Genomic DNA, 16,995 nt, shown 5'->3' on the forward strand with positions numbered 1-16,995 from the left:
TTTCCCCAAACCAGTTATCCCAAAAGTAAAGGCTGAGCAAATACAGGCTTCAGTATCTAGGAATTTTTCTTGCAGCTGGTTGTATATATACCTAGTAGATGTTTCATAGCAAGGACTGGGTATGCAAAACAGTGATTGTCAGTGGAAAAAAAAAATCATGTATGGAGAATCGCTTATGAGGGAACAAAAGGAAAAGACCTTTCTGGCATGGGAGAGGATTGAAAAATGGGCTTACAAACTGTGAGCAAGAGAAGTTCTGTACTATTGGTTTATCAGCTGTATCTGTTCTGCCTTTGGCTAGGACCATCATTTTTTCTCTTATCAGAGAAAAGTCTCTGATGTTCATTAATGAAATACAGAACAAAGAGAAAATTTATGATCATTTATGCATACTGTTGTGTATTTATTTATTATTTCTATTTCCCTGGATGTTTAGAAAACATTACATAGATTTCATAAATCTGTTATATTTGCTTTCATTTTAATATTTTGATAGCACTGCCTGGACTTGCTTCCTAATAATACCTTGGTCAGACAAACTATTTTTGAATGGAATTAGTCTCTGTAATCTAGAATTATACCAAATTAATGCCTAAAACTCCATTTCATGCATCACAAAAATTCTGTGTTTGTCTTTACTGTTTATAGATTGTCACCAACCTTCCTTAAGTGCAGTGTAACTCAGGATAAGTCCTTGTGTCCTTGTCATCAAAAGTAAGAGTTATACAAACAATAATTTGTTGGATTAAAATGCATTATTAATTTATGATCTAGCACATTATTGTTTACTACTGACAGTAGAGACTCCATTGTTATAACTAACAAGAAACTGAAACATAAAAGATCAATTGGATGGCGATAGAAGCTTTAACTCCTCCTCCCTTACACATAGCACAGTGCAAACCTACACAGCAGTTACAACCAGCCATGATTATGATGCAGCCATCTGCCTGTATTTTACCTCCTTCAAAAATTTTTTTCCCATACTGGTTAACACCAGTTCTCTCTGGATAGCATGCTTGCCATCAACCTAATACACTCATTTCATCTTTAAGCAAACCACCGACTATTCCTCTCCTGCAAAGTCCCCTCAAAAAACATTTCTTGACCCCCATTGCCCACTTGGGACTTGGTCCTTTGTGGCCAGACCACAGATATAATGTCTCCTGGGGATCTAGGGCATGGTCAAGAAACAGGCCTCAGAGAGTTGGAAATTTTTTTGATCTAGCTGAAAGCAAGGTTGAGAAGAAGACATGAAGCTCTAGAATAAAAGGGCAATTTGGTAAGCTCTGAAGTAGGAGCTTATCTCTCTATTCAAATAAAACATGTCATTGAAGGAAAGAAAGGTGTCTGACAACTTTATGTCACTTGCAGGACTATTGTGATAAGGGATATCTCTACCCCAGAAAATGTAAAATCTGGTGATTCCCCTTTTAGAGAAACCATTTTTATAATTGGCTAGAATAGATCTGAGAATTGCTGTGAATCTTATTGCCCCTCTCTCAATCTAAAACACTCATACTATAATATCAGTTTCAATCTAATCTAAACAAAATGATACGATTTACTTTAAATTTGAAATAAAATGATAGCCTCATTGCTTTACACTCTTTTAAGACATTCAATTTAAAATCAGGGACTTTTTTCTGCAAATATTAATATTTGTCTCATTAACCTACCTTGATAGTGACAGCATGAAGTGTAAAGATTTTCTGGAAACATTAGGAGAATTTAATTGCCACCTTTGCTATTCCTATGGACCACTAGGAAACACTCTTTCTGGATGGCTCTGAAACAGACTGAAAAACTCCTTCTAGATAAAGAAAATCTCTCCTGGAGGGATTGCCTGAAAGACAGATGGACTAGCATACTCTTTTGACTGTTATTGTTGTCTGACAGTTAACGATAAGTACAGGCTAAAAAATAAATTTTAAAGTGACTTTTGCTTACCAGTTGAACAGAAAATAGCAGGCTGGTATAGAATAGAAATAGTAAATGGGAGGCATACGTGGGTTTGGAACTGTAAAGATCCCCTGATAGGATTGGGCAAGCAGTTTCATTCCAAGTCCAAACAACCTGAACTCCAGCTATATAATTATGTTTGGATTTGTTTTTTTTTCTGCCCGTAATATTTTGTTTGGCTTCTGGACTGCTTGGAAGTTAGAATTTCTTCTGCTGCCTATTTACTTATAACATTCAGTGCTGGCAAGGCTGATGCATTTCTGAACTGTGGAACACTCTAAATTCCCAAGGATACTTGAATACCATCATTGTCAGTAATAAAGTTTAGATATTGTGGGTAATAAGAGCAATTTCAGTAATGAGAGGCTCATAATATATCAGTCTTGTGTCCTTCTACTTTGTTTGCTTGGGAGCTAATGGGTGGGTCAGCAAGTATTTGCTGCGAAGTAGCAAGCATTTGTCCTAATTATTATGGAGTTACAGTAGTGTCACTAATAAAAATGATTCAGTGCTTTGCTAGCTGGCTGTGGCCTGAAAGCAGGGTTTCTCATTTGCAGGAAATGCTAGTTTGCTTGATATTTGGTTGTAAATTCATATCTACCCCAAAACTTTTTAAAATTCCTTATAAAACACAAGACCCAGAGCAGCCCAATGTTCCTATCAGACAAAAAATCATTGTCACCACCAGAATTATCTCCTATAATACTACGCTTCCATTGTATTCCATTTTCAGAACACTAATCATGACTGATGAATCCAAAGGAAAATAAGATTATACGGTCACACATGCATGCAAAATTGCCCTCTTTGCTTCTAACAGGAGGGGAACGGCTGTCCAACTGCTTCTGTATGTGGTAGGTTATTGCAACTGCCTGACTTCAGTTGATTCCATTTCCACTAATTTATTGTAATGTTTATTTACTAATTGGTTGGTCTTCATGCCTTAATAGTTCTTTCTCTCATGCCATCTTTCATACTAAATGTCCCCAAAAGCACCCTCTTTGCTGATGCAGAGTCCCTGCTCTTCCTTCAGTACTTCCTTGGTGCTCTGCACTTACGACACAAAAACTTCAAGCACAGTCTCTACCTGCATTGCTGACATTCCAGTTTTGCCTGGGTAGGACAAGAATTGCTCCTGTATGAGTGACTCAGCCTTTTCCTTATTGATTACTTAAGTATCAATCTAAATTTTAGAATGGTATGATAAGATAGATCCAGTGGTATGACATAATCTGACTTACTCTGCTTGGTACAAAGCTGACCAAAAAAACATAATAAAAGCACATATTTTGGAAAGACTTCAAAACTTCAGCCAAAGATTCCCAGAAATTGGTCCACCATCTCCTTTGGTAACTGTCCTGATCATTTCTACTGCTAAGGATATGCATTTTAGTATAAGTCCAACTCCAGATATTTTAACCCCATTTTAACCATGCAAAGTTGGATGTCTTAATAAAATGTCAGTTTACATCAGACCAGACACCCTACAAAAAATTCAGGTGGTTCTTGTAGAAAACTGAGATGGATTCTATGGGGACCCATTTTATTTAGTCCAATGCTCTGGTTAGGAAGACTGAGGGAACTTTTCCAGGACATTACACAATGATCGTTCATTAAAAGACTATAAAGTTTCCTGACGAGAATGTGAGAGGAAAAAAATTACTTCTGGCTTCCATGCTGTGTAATCCCATGCAATGCTGTAAAAAAACCTCCAAAATTGGCTTGCACAGAGTCCAGACCTTTTATTTTGGCCATTGCTTATTAGTCACTAATATAATTAAACTTGTCTCAGTTTCCACATACAAACCCCATCTTTGAGGGGTTTTGATTCAGCTGTAAATTTTTACTCTAGGGTGAAATTTAAAAAACAAAGTCTTATCCCAAGAGCAAATTTTAATAGTATTAATTTAAATATATTTATTATATTTTTTATGTTAACCTATTAAGCTCCTCGTGTCCCCAACACCCTATATGCCTGGAGTAAGTTACAAGAGGAAGTTCTATTTATGGCATGCCTAATCAATGGTAACAAAATTAGTTCTTGCCCCAGTGATGCCTGATGCTCTGGGTGCCAGAAAACATCTGACCCCATGCACCAAGGGTGTTAGCAGTACTCTTGTGGCTATTCAACTCAAATATGCATGTAGATATTCAATCCAACATCACTGACCCAGAGATGAAGGACCTAAATTCAATCTCCTCTTTAGCTGTTCAGATTCAGTGGCAGCTTAGGGCTCTTTAAGTCACCCTTGCAGGAAGGCAAGCACCTACACCCGTGAGAGGCAGCCTGTTCTCAGTGGTGGCCCTTGGCTCCCACTAAAGCATGGTAAAAACCTTTGGAGGATTTCAGCACACACACAGGAATAAGAGTTTCTTCATTGCAGTCAGGCAGCTTTTCCCCTAGCTTTGGCAACTGAGTTGAATTCATAGCAAAAATTTGGAGCCAAAGCTTTCCACAAAGGTGAGAGTCTCAAGTATGTTATGCAGCTGCTTGCTCACTTGCATGTACCACGTGGAAGCTGGGAGCTGCTTACCAGCATAGACACAAATTTCTGCAAATGTTCAGGGTCTTGCAAGACTGCAAAGAACCCTACCCTTTTTTTTTTCCTTATTGTAAACACAGGTTTAAAAAGTTTTGCTAGACATCAAATCTTATTTGCATCTACTGATGATTGTTGTCTAAGATTTTTTATATAAAAATAGCAAAGGAAATGTAAAACATATTTTCTTCAAGTTTGTAAGCACAGGCCTGCATGGTTCAGCTGTGCTTGGCCACGGGCAGGAAGCCTGCATCCCTGGGGCAAAGGACAGGCTGGGAACACAGCCCAGGGTTGTGGCCTCATTATACTATCTGTTACTGACACAGAATCATAAATTATAAGCTGTAGTTAGGTATTTCAGGGTACTCACCCTGATGTATGAGAAAGAAAGAAAAATTCTTTATCAGATCATGGTAACAAATTAAGGAAGGAAAAGGCTTTCTTATTCTTTTGAACTTTGTTTATTTTTATTTTTATTCCTATTTCTGTGCATTTTAATAATTTATATCTGCTGTCTGCAAAGTAAAATAAATACTTTTCAATTTGTGGTTCAACCAATGATTTTTAAAATAAGCATTTTGACTTTTTAGTTGTTTTGCAGTGGTCCAGTCACCACCTCCCAAGCAGTAGGTACCCAGCCTGGTGTGTTGACCTGCTCTCTGTGGACAGGCTGTGTAAAGACCTTCACACCCTAACAGGGCATACACTGAATTGCACCTCATGCAACCAAGGTTCATGTTCAGAAGTATTTTGACTCCTACTTATTGCATTAAATGTAATCTAATCTAAATACCTTTGTGGATTTCACCTTGCACATAGGGTTTGGTATATGTTTAGTAAAAGACATAGCTCTTTGTGAGTTTCAGCAGCTTAAATCTTCCCATTCACTGGTAAATATTGACCTTAAGCATGTGTGTATGCTGCTTATGGAAAAAAAAAAAATTTACTTTTTCATCCAGTGGCTTACCTCTGTTCACTTTTTGAGGACCTACAGTAACTAGAGCACTCCCGTCAAATTCTCAGTTTGAAGGCCTGAATGTAAGCAAGGTATCATTATTAGCATTAACTAAATCCTTAGCTTAAAATGCAGCTCTGCAGAGAACTTCTTACATACCACACCTTTTAAAAGCTTCAGTAATGTCTAAAGCATGTTCAGGCTTGTCACTACCTAGATCCACTTTTCACAAAGTTGCCTAATGTCTGAGAACAAGGTTTAAACATACCAAGAAAATATAGGCAGACCTTTAGCAATATTTTTATACATCCATTTTTCCAAGGAAAAAGTGATTGAACTGTATAAGCTGCCCCTCATCCATTTTATTGTAAGAATTCCCTGGTGCCATTAGTTCATTCAAAGCCAGAAGTATCACTTTACACAGTTTTTCATTGTACTCAGGGGAAGTATATGGAAATTTTACAGCAATAAGCTACAAATGGGGAGCTGGACTACAGCCAGTCTGTATCCTTCTCATGCCCTCACAGCATTTTTTTCAGCATTCAGTGTTTTCCACAGTGTATAGAATATTTATCCTGCAAGGGTATTATATTTGTTTTGGAGATGCAAAATACAGTAAGTATGCCTTTAACAATGATGTTAAAGCTGATGTTTTCTTTTCTTTTTGTTTCAATAAAGGTTCATTAATGGAGTTTTAAAACCCTCAACAACAGACTTTTCCATAATGTGCAACTCTTGCATTTTCAATTTATTCTTTTACAAATGATCAACGAATACTGTTCTGGTGTTATACAACTCGATTATTATTACATCTCTTGCACAAATTGTTAGCATATGCAACATTAAGGCACCGGTTGGCCTGACTGAGTGCTTCCAATGTTTTTTCTTTCTAACTTTGCAAACAAAAAGAGGAGTAGCTAGAACCATATTAGAACTATCAGAGGAAGATGGAATACCATATTATGAGTGTATTCAAGGACTGAAGTATTTAAGCCCATAGGCAAATTGCTGATTCAGACTTCTCATGGCATCTATTAATAACATACAGGTGACATGTTTTTATAGCAAGCTAACATTTCATCCTTTGTATACTGAATATGTAAATAAACACATTGCAGACACTAAAATAACTCCTCAGAGAGTGGCTACTCTACAGAAATACAATTTTACAATTAAAATGATCATATATTCCATAGAAACAAGAGACTGATGATTTCTTCCCAGTGCATGAAATTCACTCTGGAGCAGAAGCCTACACAGATTATCTTTATAATGAAGACTTCATTTTCAGAGATTTCAAAGGTCTTAAGTAGGAACTATCTCATTCACTTATGCTTTAGACATCTACATCTGAGCCAGATAATGTATCTGCCTTTCACAATGAATAGCAAGAAATTGGAACTCTAAGATCACGATTCAGCCATCCAACTTTGAAATTAGCTATAGGGTAAAACAACTAACAGTAGAGACCCTATTAACCCAGTCTTTTCTTTGACAATAAAGGGGGACTAATGTGGCTGGTTCTGACATGCCTTTCTATACTGTAGATTTTCAAATTTAGAGAAATAAATACATCACGTTGCATCCCACAGCTGCCAACATGGGGGAAGCTCTCACAGGTGTGTAAGAGCCCTAGGTTCATGAGTTTATTGGGAAACAGAGATGAATAATAAGGCCAGTGGAGTGATTGCAGGAGGCATTATACAGCACATAAGTAAGCAGTACCTGCCTGGAACCGAAAAGTATCATAAGCCTCCTACAACTTTCATATATATCAACCCAACACTTTGCTCAGGATAGATGCAAGCTCTACCAAAAGCAATAGCAAATCTAGTTGGCTTTAATGTGGGCAGGATCATACTTTGAATTACAATCAGTCCCTGGAGATCCAGTTTCCAGAAGGTAACTAATACTTTTATGATCTAATAGGACAACAGCAACAGGATCCAATCACTGATATCTTAAGAAGAAATGAATGAGAATAATACCATGGTAATTAATTACTAAAACAGTGAGTCCTTACAGATCCAAGACTAAAATAAATTTCACCATATCATTTTATGTAATGTATCCTACAAAAAGTTATTTAATCTTTGCATGTCTCAGCTCTGTATCTGTTCAGTAAAGGTGCAGTGTTCTATTTCTCTCAGCTTCTCTAAGGTTAGAGAGACAGTTGTCATTGCAAAGACTCTATAGTGACTTGCCATATATCTTTGCAGTACCTGGTACAAAGGCAGCTCAAGCAGGATCTCTGTGTAGAGTTGGAATACAAATAACAGTGTGCAAAAAGATATTTAATCAGAGTACGTTCCTTACTGTTAAGATAGAGACAGATATATGATCAAGATGTTAGAAATATTGTATTCACTTATTTCTAGAACATTGTTGCTACTACATATTTCCTGCCGCTTCAGTGTCTGCAGATGATTTCTTAATTTAGAGTCTAATAGCAAGCATATTTCAGAGTGAGAATTCATGCTTATGGTTCTGTGTTTCTTTTCCAGCATTTGATTAGCAACACCTAAAATTATACTGGGAGCTATATTTCCTGCATCTTTATACAGCCTTACACCACCAGAGGGGACACAAAGTTTTCTGTATAACTACAAGATTAACAGGTAGGGAAAGAAGGAATGGATTTTTGGTTATGTATGTAAAATAATATATTGTATATTCCATGTTTATTTTTAATATGAAAGAAACATTCTGTAAATGGTATAAGATTTTCACCAAGTTACTTTCCAATACAGCACTGCGATACGTAAAGTATTTTACCACACCAGTCTGTATGCACTCATTCTTCATGATGATTCCTCAGGAAGATGTGAACTTTTGACCCCCCACCTTCCCAACACAAGTTCTATTCATTACAAAAAAAAAAAAAAAAAAAAAAAAAAGGAACAAATAGCTTACACACACATGTACACATAGCACACATCTTGGTTGCAAAAAGTACTTGATGTACCAGTTTCTCAGGAAGGCAACTCCAACAACCAGAAACCTTTCAATAATTACTATGGTCTTTTCTTAAGTTTCTTCTTTAAATAAGATTCATTCTTAGAGGTGTAAAATAAAACACTAAATATTCATTCAATGTGGTATGTCATACTTACGTATGTCATCAATTCAGTTCTTCATATTATAGGCTCCCCCACAATATATATATATATATATATATATAAATAAATACATAAATAATTGACAGCTATTTAGCTATTTTTTCCAGGGATTATGATGACCTCTTATTTGTTGAGAAGTTTTGTTTTTCACTTCACTTGAAACAGGACTCTTTTTCTTTATGTGGCAAAGGCTATCAGACAGTTCTGCAAAAAAAATAGAAAAACCACATTCTTCATATTTGTCACTGAAAATCTCTTCTAAGAAAATGGGCCTTTAATTTCCATTGACTTTAATAGATTGATCAGTAAATTTATTCAAAAACAGTTGACTTTCTACACTATAAGATTGGAAGGAAGAAGTAGTAGTTAGTTAGAGCAAAGATGTTGAACTTTGTACATGTAAGTTCCATTTGTATTAATGAAAAGATTATAGGTTGCCAAACAATAACTTTATGAAGAAATAGTATGCCTTTTAAAAGAGGAGATATAACAGTTTTTCCATAAGGAAAGCTCTGCCTATTAATTTTGTACTGCCTATTTAATCTTCTATCCTTTCACTTTACTGTGTACCCGGGTGTAAAGTGAAAAATAAAATGGATGGAAAACTAACAAATATTTCATTCTTCTAGCCCCCTGATAGTGACCCACTCCCCCTTTTATGAACAACAGGAAATGTCAACATTGTGAAATTACATCTCAGCTGGATTGATAATCACCAATATATTTGTTGCTCTTCCAGGTTACCACCTCCTACCAAGAAATATGCTGTCTTTTCAAATACCTTATATTTCTATCCAACCCTACATTCTGGCTTCAGTGCAGTACTATAATCCAGATAATCCTAATTATCAACTACACTTAATCACAGTTAGTTAAAAAGGGGAAATAAAACACTTCTTTTTCCTGTTATTTTACCCAGATATAAAATGGCTTGAAATATCTTGGGGGGGATAAATTAAAAAAAAAAAAAACAGATGACAGACCTGTAGATGCCAAGCCAAGCTTCAGAAATTTTCAGAATCTTTGCAGATAGTAGTCACTGAGCTAGAGTTTTTTAAAGAAATCAAGTCTAAAAAAGAAATAATATTTTAATTAATATCAAGTTGTATTTCATTTTTAAATAGGCTTTTTCTCAGAGATTGTAAAAATATCCAGAGACAACCAGCTTTCTATTTTCCTTTGTGTTGTACTCTGTTAGAGAAATGTATTCAATCTGGAATATCATGTTATGGTTGATTGCACCAAACACTTATATTTTTACCTCCTTGTCTTTTGGTGTGTGATTGTCATACCGAAGTAAGCACCTGACTTCAAAATAAGACTAAAACTTGTAAATCCCAGTCATAGACTTCACTTTCTAATGTCGAGTTGAACACTAATGTTACAGTAATGGGTCTTGTTGCTTAGTGTAAGATACTCTGGGTCAGTGTAACAATTGGTGTTAGCAATTAAGATAGCACAAATTTAGCTAAGAAATTTGAAGCTAGTCTATGCTGATACCCCATCTACCACTTTTCTTGTGCACGTTTCTACCCCAAGACCAGCCAAGTGTGACTTTAGCATATTATGTTGCAAGCTAACATGGATTACCAACATTTTTAGATCCCTATAATTCTTTGGTTTACTGAACTGAGAATCCTAAGGGTTACAACTTCTAACTTCCCCTAGAACCAAAAAAATGGGGTGATCCACACATGGAATTCAATCTACCAAGGAATATCCAGAAAGCTTCTTGCTTCTCCCTTACATGTGACCTGTGACACACACATGTTGCTTGAACATCCATGAGTGACCTCTCTCTTACTTCCCTCCCTGGCTTTCAGAAAGTGTCCTTTCTATAAATCTGTACTCACTACTATTCGGTTCCAATATAGGAACTAGTTGCCTAGGCATTTTATGCATTAGCTCAGTCAATGTCTGCACCAGGGTGAAAATTCCCTTTGGAAAATTAGAAACTAGAATTCAGATTCTGAAGCAAATCAGGGTTGAATTGCCCAAGCCATTATGTAGAGCTGGATTGTAGACTTTACTCCTGCAAGTTTTACTTTTATGAAAGCTGCAAATCACTTTTTTTTCTAGTTGTTGTTTTGTGAAATACTGCACAGAAGCATGCAAAAGAAAAAAAAAAAAAAGACTATTAGACTATTACAATCAAATGCAAGCTGTAGATGATTAACCCTGGTCTCATAATCCACTACCTAATTTGTTGGTCATTACATGTCAGATTTGAGGACTCATTATCCAGCAGTTGGGCCTAATGAATAGGTTGGCATTTAAAGGTAAGTACAGATGGATTTTTAAGCATGGTCTCTGGTATCAGAGACACCAAAGGTCAATTAGCAATATGACTGTAGAGGCAAGATAGTAGTGATGTGAAGAGAAGTTATTACCTTCTTAGGACATAAGGGAGCCTTTCCTGCTAAAGCACGGTAATCTATATAGACAGGATGGCCTACCTCAGAACAAAGGAGAAGTAGTGCCTTGAAGCCTCAGGACATCATTTCCCTTGTTCTCAAACTCAGTACTAAGCACTTGAGGCAAGGTTGAAATGTTAATGTAGGGGGTAAAGAGGGTCTCCCTCATTCTCCAGCTTGTCTTTCAAGGGATCTTCTCCCAGATTTCCATTTGAATTCTGGGGAGGAAATACATCAATACAGCCTTTCAAAACTAAATGAGGCCACAGGCACCCACTGACTGCACTCTATTTAAAACTCTCTTGTAATACTTTGGTTCAGCCAGTCTATAGGTTCTTGTACTGTGCAAAATCCCTACTGAGTAACAGGCAGTGCTACTTAGAGAGGTGCCAAATCAGCACTGCAGGGATCCTGCAAGTCGTTGCAGACCAGCGGGTGACTACAAACTACCAGTAATGATCGACTGAATACACATAGATCTAGATATTGATGATATAGGTATATAGATGAGATACAGTAGAGAAATCAAGATGTTACAGAGATAGAAATATAGGTAGAAACTAACGGTGATACAGACAGTAGTAAAATCAGAGAAAAAAATAAATAAATATGTCTGCAACGTTCATCTTAGTGAGAAACACCAAAGAGTCTAGTGGCTCGTGCACTCATTTACAGGAGCTCTGAGACTACAATCTTTCCGTAGTGGTTAGTAAAAGCAAATGGTACAGCCTGAGATCCCTCTATGTACTGCAGAATTTAGGAATCCTAGGTTCAAATCCCTTGTCCAAATCAGAATAACTAGAAAATGACTTTGAAACCAAACTTCCCATATGAATCCACGGTGACCAATAGACAACACATCCACCAGCCATTTTATGTGCAACTGCACGCAACATATAGTTATGTGAGAGATTATGCTTACAGGTATACTTTTCTCTCTAACAGGGCAGATCGCTGCCTAAAAGACCGTAGGACTTTGTTCTGAATTGGCAGGTTCTGAGTTTCAAATTCCAACTTATCAAAAAAATCTTGTTATAACTATTTCAGACAATGCACAGCCCTAAGGTTAGGCATAGCTGAAGGCATTGATCTGATACATACTGCTTTGCATTCACCCCACTATGAAGTAAAGCAGCATAGGGAATTCTTTCAGAATGGTTGGAATATTTTTCAGCTCACAACAAAAATTCTTGAGATTTTCTGTGAAAGGATTTTTTGCTTAAAATTAATAGTCAGTGCAATATATGAAGTCATCAAGCAATATATAAACCAGGTGGCCATAGTTTAGTAGAGTACTTTCTTCCTTTGCATGTATTTTACAGATCCAGTTTGAATCCAGTGAGTCTTCACCTCCCTTATAAATGAATCTGATGATGTGAAATAGTTATGAGATTTGGGGTAAAAAAAAATGATAGTATTAATTTTTGGAGCCTAATCACAGTTTGGGATTGGCAAAAGTGAGTATGAATTTTCTTTCTTTGCAGGGAAAGAGAAGAGTTTCTTACATGCATGTATACACAGTGAGGAAGATTACCACTGCAGTGCTAATTGCAGGCAATATGGGGTACAAAGCAATGTGTATTAACCAAAGCAAACCAAACACAGAGAAGTTATAAAACCATTCTAAAATTCCAACACTAAAAATGGACCTGAGAAGAATACCATTTAACCTTCCCGCATGAGATTCTAGGGTTTTGAAGAGGAAGGTTCTAGAAGCAGAGGATGTTCACCATCAACAGTTAAATCAAATCACTGATAGGAGTACAGAAGACATTTCTGTTGGCAACAGGAGAAAAAAAATGGTATTATTTTAAGCTAAGCCTTTTCTAAAACTCAGTAGCTGGAATAAGTTCTGTTAATGTGTTCAGAAGGAACCTGGTTAATATCACCTAAGTCACAGATGCCTGGATCATTCCAATGTAAAAGTGATATATGTTATTTAGTCTGCAACTGCAAATGATTATAGTTTCATTTGCTCTTTTTCTAGCTGCTAACATGCCAGGCCATCCCAAAGTTCAGTGTCAAGTGTAAACCTGTCATCCTTACTCAATGGAAAAGAGAGATACCAGAAAGAATGACTTATGTCATTTATAGAGTGATTCTCCAAAATTCCCTATATCTTCCTAGCAGTTATGTAAGGACCCAAGATTAGAAGAGTTATCTTTAGACAAATAAAGTTAAATGTGAGAGAATGTACAAAGTCCTCTACCTGCATGGACCTGAAAATTTCCTTGAATTGCATTAGCATCAGTTAGCAAAGTTTGTGTGTACTATAGGAATTAAATCCTACTGTTATCAGAAAGAGGTTAAAATCTTTATCTTTGATTGAAAGAAGATGTTTCTTCTTTAAAAAGGCAAAACAGAATGAAAAGACTAAAACCCAGAAGAGCATGACTCTTTTACATTCTCCAGCCCCTACCAAAACCTCTTCACACTGAATGAGTGTGAACACCCTCCTAGTAACAAGGAGTGGGTCAGGGGTTTGGGGAGAGGAATCCCATTTTTCTGCCAAGGGCAAGAGCAGTGCTTTGCAGGAATTGTTTTGCTGCTTCTCCAAGCAGCATCAGTGGACATACCTACTATTATCTAGAGAGAGTTCCCACCCACAGAAGTATCTGCATAGATGGCTGGGTGACTAACCTAGCCATGAGAGCTACAGACAGAGGGGAATACAGAGCTCTTGTCCCACTTTTGGTGTTTGACTTTATGAGATTTGAAGATGCCACAATTTTCCTTAAAGATGCCATCTTTCCACATGAAGATGCCATCTCTTACAGATTCCACAATTTTCCTTGCTTGCTTAGATGACTGCCCATCCTCTTGGTTCATCTCTCTATCACAACAGTCTAAGACAGAAAATAATACCCTATGGACACACAGGCAGCTGCTTGTTCACAGTTCTGTTGTCACTAAGGCTATATATATCTCCTAAGGTAAAACTTGTCCTAGCTTTCCTGTCTCCTACTGCCAGTACAACCTGAATCACAAGCAGTTCGTCAGGCATTTAAGCACTCCAGCTCCTCATATGGGAGGAGTTTTGTCTGAATATACTTAGAGTCTTTTTGTCAAAGTATAAATACAAGCAGTTTAACAAATTATATTTGTAGAGTCCTTCAACAAATACTCTATAGAATACATTGGAGGTACCTTCTGCCAATTTTATTTATAGAAGTGAAAAGTATCAAAAGGTTATCATTTCTGCTTAGTAAACCCCATATGTGCCTGGCAGACAGCAAAGCAGACCATGTGTCCTGGATGGTTTCTCAGATATGCCCTATTTCTGAAGAGGTTGCATGTTCTCACGAGATCATGTGTTACTGACACTTGTCAGTCTTATTGATTTAGAAGGGTTTATCACTTTCCTCTTTTGAAGCAATGACAAACACTTCCTAGCAAGATATATTGCTCCTCTGATAATTTTTCTGATGTTTAATTTAATTTTAAAAATATTTTTTTCCACTAGAACAAAGTCTTGCAGCTAATTTCTAAACTCAGATGAAACTCATAAGGACCTCATTCTGAGATTCAGTTTCAATTCCTCATATCTCCCCATACTTATGCATTTCTGGTCTTCATATATCTTCATGGGCACTGTGTTTGTGTACCTGAGGGTTCTCAGTGGTTTGCCAATTAATCTAATAACATTTTTAGTGTTTCATGCAGTACACAGTATAAGAGATTTGATAAAAACTGTTGTCTAAAACCATTTTATTCCACTGAGAAAATACATTGACTTGATTGCTTTTCCGTGGGGTAGGATGTAATAGAGAGTTTTTCTTTTCTGGAGAAAAAAAGTGAAATAATTAATTACCTCAGTTCCCACACTCCATTTTCTCCCATGCTCTACCTTTGGTTTATTAATTCTTACTTCCCCAGCATGTCATTTCCTTTGTTCCCTTTTTTTGTGGGTCACTTCTATTTCCACTGTTTTCATTATCACATCACATTCATTATAATTTTGTTTCCCCTTAAAGAGTAGCTTAAAGATTAGCTGTAAGACTAGTGATAGAGGTTTTGCCAAGTCTGGAACCAGACACCCTCACCCTAGCACAGATCTGTGAGTAAGATTTTAAAAGAATATTCCAATTTATTAAAACTGGGGTCTTTTTAGTATTTTTCTACATATATCATATAAATCTGTGATTTTACAGGTGCTTTGGTGGAAGCTGCTAACTCTAATTCTGTGATAATTCAAGTAGTTTATATTTTGTTGATGTTATTGTTAAATTAGACCTTTGTTTTAAAGGGTTTATTTTACCTCTTTTTGAATTCAGTGATATTTTCCAACCAAGATTTCTTAAGAGATTCTTGCCAAGAGGTTGTATAATTCGCCTATGATTCAATATGCATTCCTCCTTCTTTCCAGCCTACCTTTTAAGCTGTTTTTACAAGTTCTCTAGATATTCAAAAGCATCCATCATTTATCTATGAGCCCTTTTGAAGAACCCATACTATTGTTCATTGTCATCTACTCTGTGCTTGTAATTTTCCAGATAAAAAGAAATTTGCTGTTTTTTAATATCATTGTCAAGAGTCATCTCTCCTTTTCTATCTGTAAGAGTTTTCTATTCTGTAAGAGTGGATCAACTTACAAACGCTGTATGCTTTACAGTGAGGAGATATTGACACTAGTCAATGTTAAATACCATTTCCAGTTTCCATAGACATTTGGAAATCTGTCACAACCTTGATGCATATTTCCATTGAACCACTACATTTCTTCTAGCACCCTGGGATGTCTGGCCCTTCATTTTTGTAATGAAATGGATATATGCAGACAAACTGTCACAGCATGCTGTATGACATGGAAAAAAATAACAACACATAAGCTAATGATCATAGGGAAATTAAAGTCCCCTTAGATATCCAGTCAGATTCTTCTCATTCCTGTAGATGGTAAAGAATGAATGTTTTGTCTAACATCAGTTGGTGTTTTGGAGAGTAAAAAATGAGGACAGGGAAGTGATCAAATCAACCCATATCAATTTTCCTTTTTTTTATAGGATTATTCTGCTTAGTAACCAAAATGAAGCACACAGCCCTACTTTTAACCTTCTCTTCTGTATTCTTGCAGACAAGCTTCAAGTGCAATTCAAGGCACCAAAGATAGTGTGGGATAACTTGTTCATGCCCAAGACGTGTTTTTTTTTTTGCAGCTTCATTTACTTCTCCACTGTTTGCTTCACAACCGATGAAGCTTCACTTTCAAATGAGGAAAAGAGTGAAAGACTTACAGGGCAGGAACATGGACTGGGAGATGGGTGACATGAGTCCAGATGATTTGGCTTATCTTAGTGATTTTAGACCAAAACATGGTATTGAATATTTATTATTAATTCTTATTAATTAACTCTCTTCATTCTCTCCATTTTACTCCTTCCAGTCCTCAGGTAGAGTAGACATGTATTTCTTCAAAAGCATGATCATGACCCTATGCACAATGTTTTCTAAGTTCAAATGTTGAAATTTTAGTGTAGTGTTTTTCATTTCTTTGTTTAAATCCTAGAAAATTGTTTGAAATGTGTATAGGTATTGTTCTACCCAGGAGTAAATGTATGTGATTCTATATGAGGTTCTTATTCAAGAATACAGAATTACTCTACTGAGTAATTGAAGAATACTTCAGAGAAGGAAAAATATACATTTCTAGTTATATATCTAGAAGCTCATTTACATTGTCTCTTCAAGTTAGAGGAACTAATAAAGAATTTATGATTCAATACCATGTCTGAGTTTTGATTCCAATTCCCCATAGAGTGGGTTTGTTGTTTTTTTTCCTTCTGCTACCTAACTTTTCCTGGCAGGTATTTCCCCTGGCCTAACTTTCTCAACAATCATCCTGGTTTCCACTGATTGGCGTAAAGACTGCAGGAGGAAGCTCTTAATTGTTCTTTTAACAACAGCAGCTTGCTCTGGTAAAGCATCAGGTCTTAAAATCGCACTGAATATTACAAGGATTTTTAAAGAAGTTTGCAAGAACAGACCAAATTCAGAATGTGAATGTG

This window comes from Cygnus atratus, chromosome 2, assembly GCF_013377495.2.
Source record: "Cygnus atratus isolate AKBS03 ecotype Queensland, Australia chromosome 2, CAtr_DNAZoo_HiC_assembly, whole genome shotgun sequence".
Classification (NCBI taxonomy): domain Eukaryota; kingdom Metazoa; phylum Chordata; class Aves; order Anseriformes; family Anatidae; genus Cygnus; species Cygnus atratus.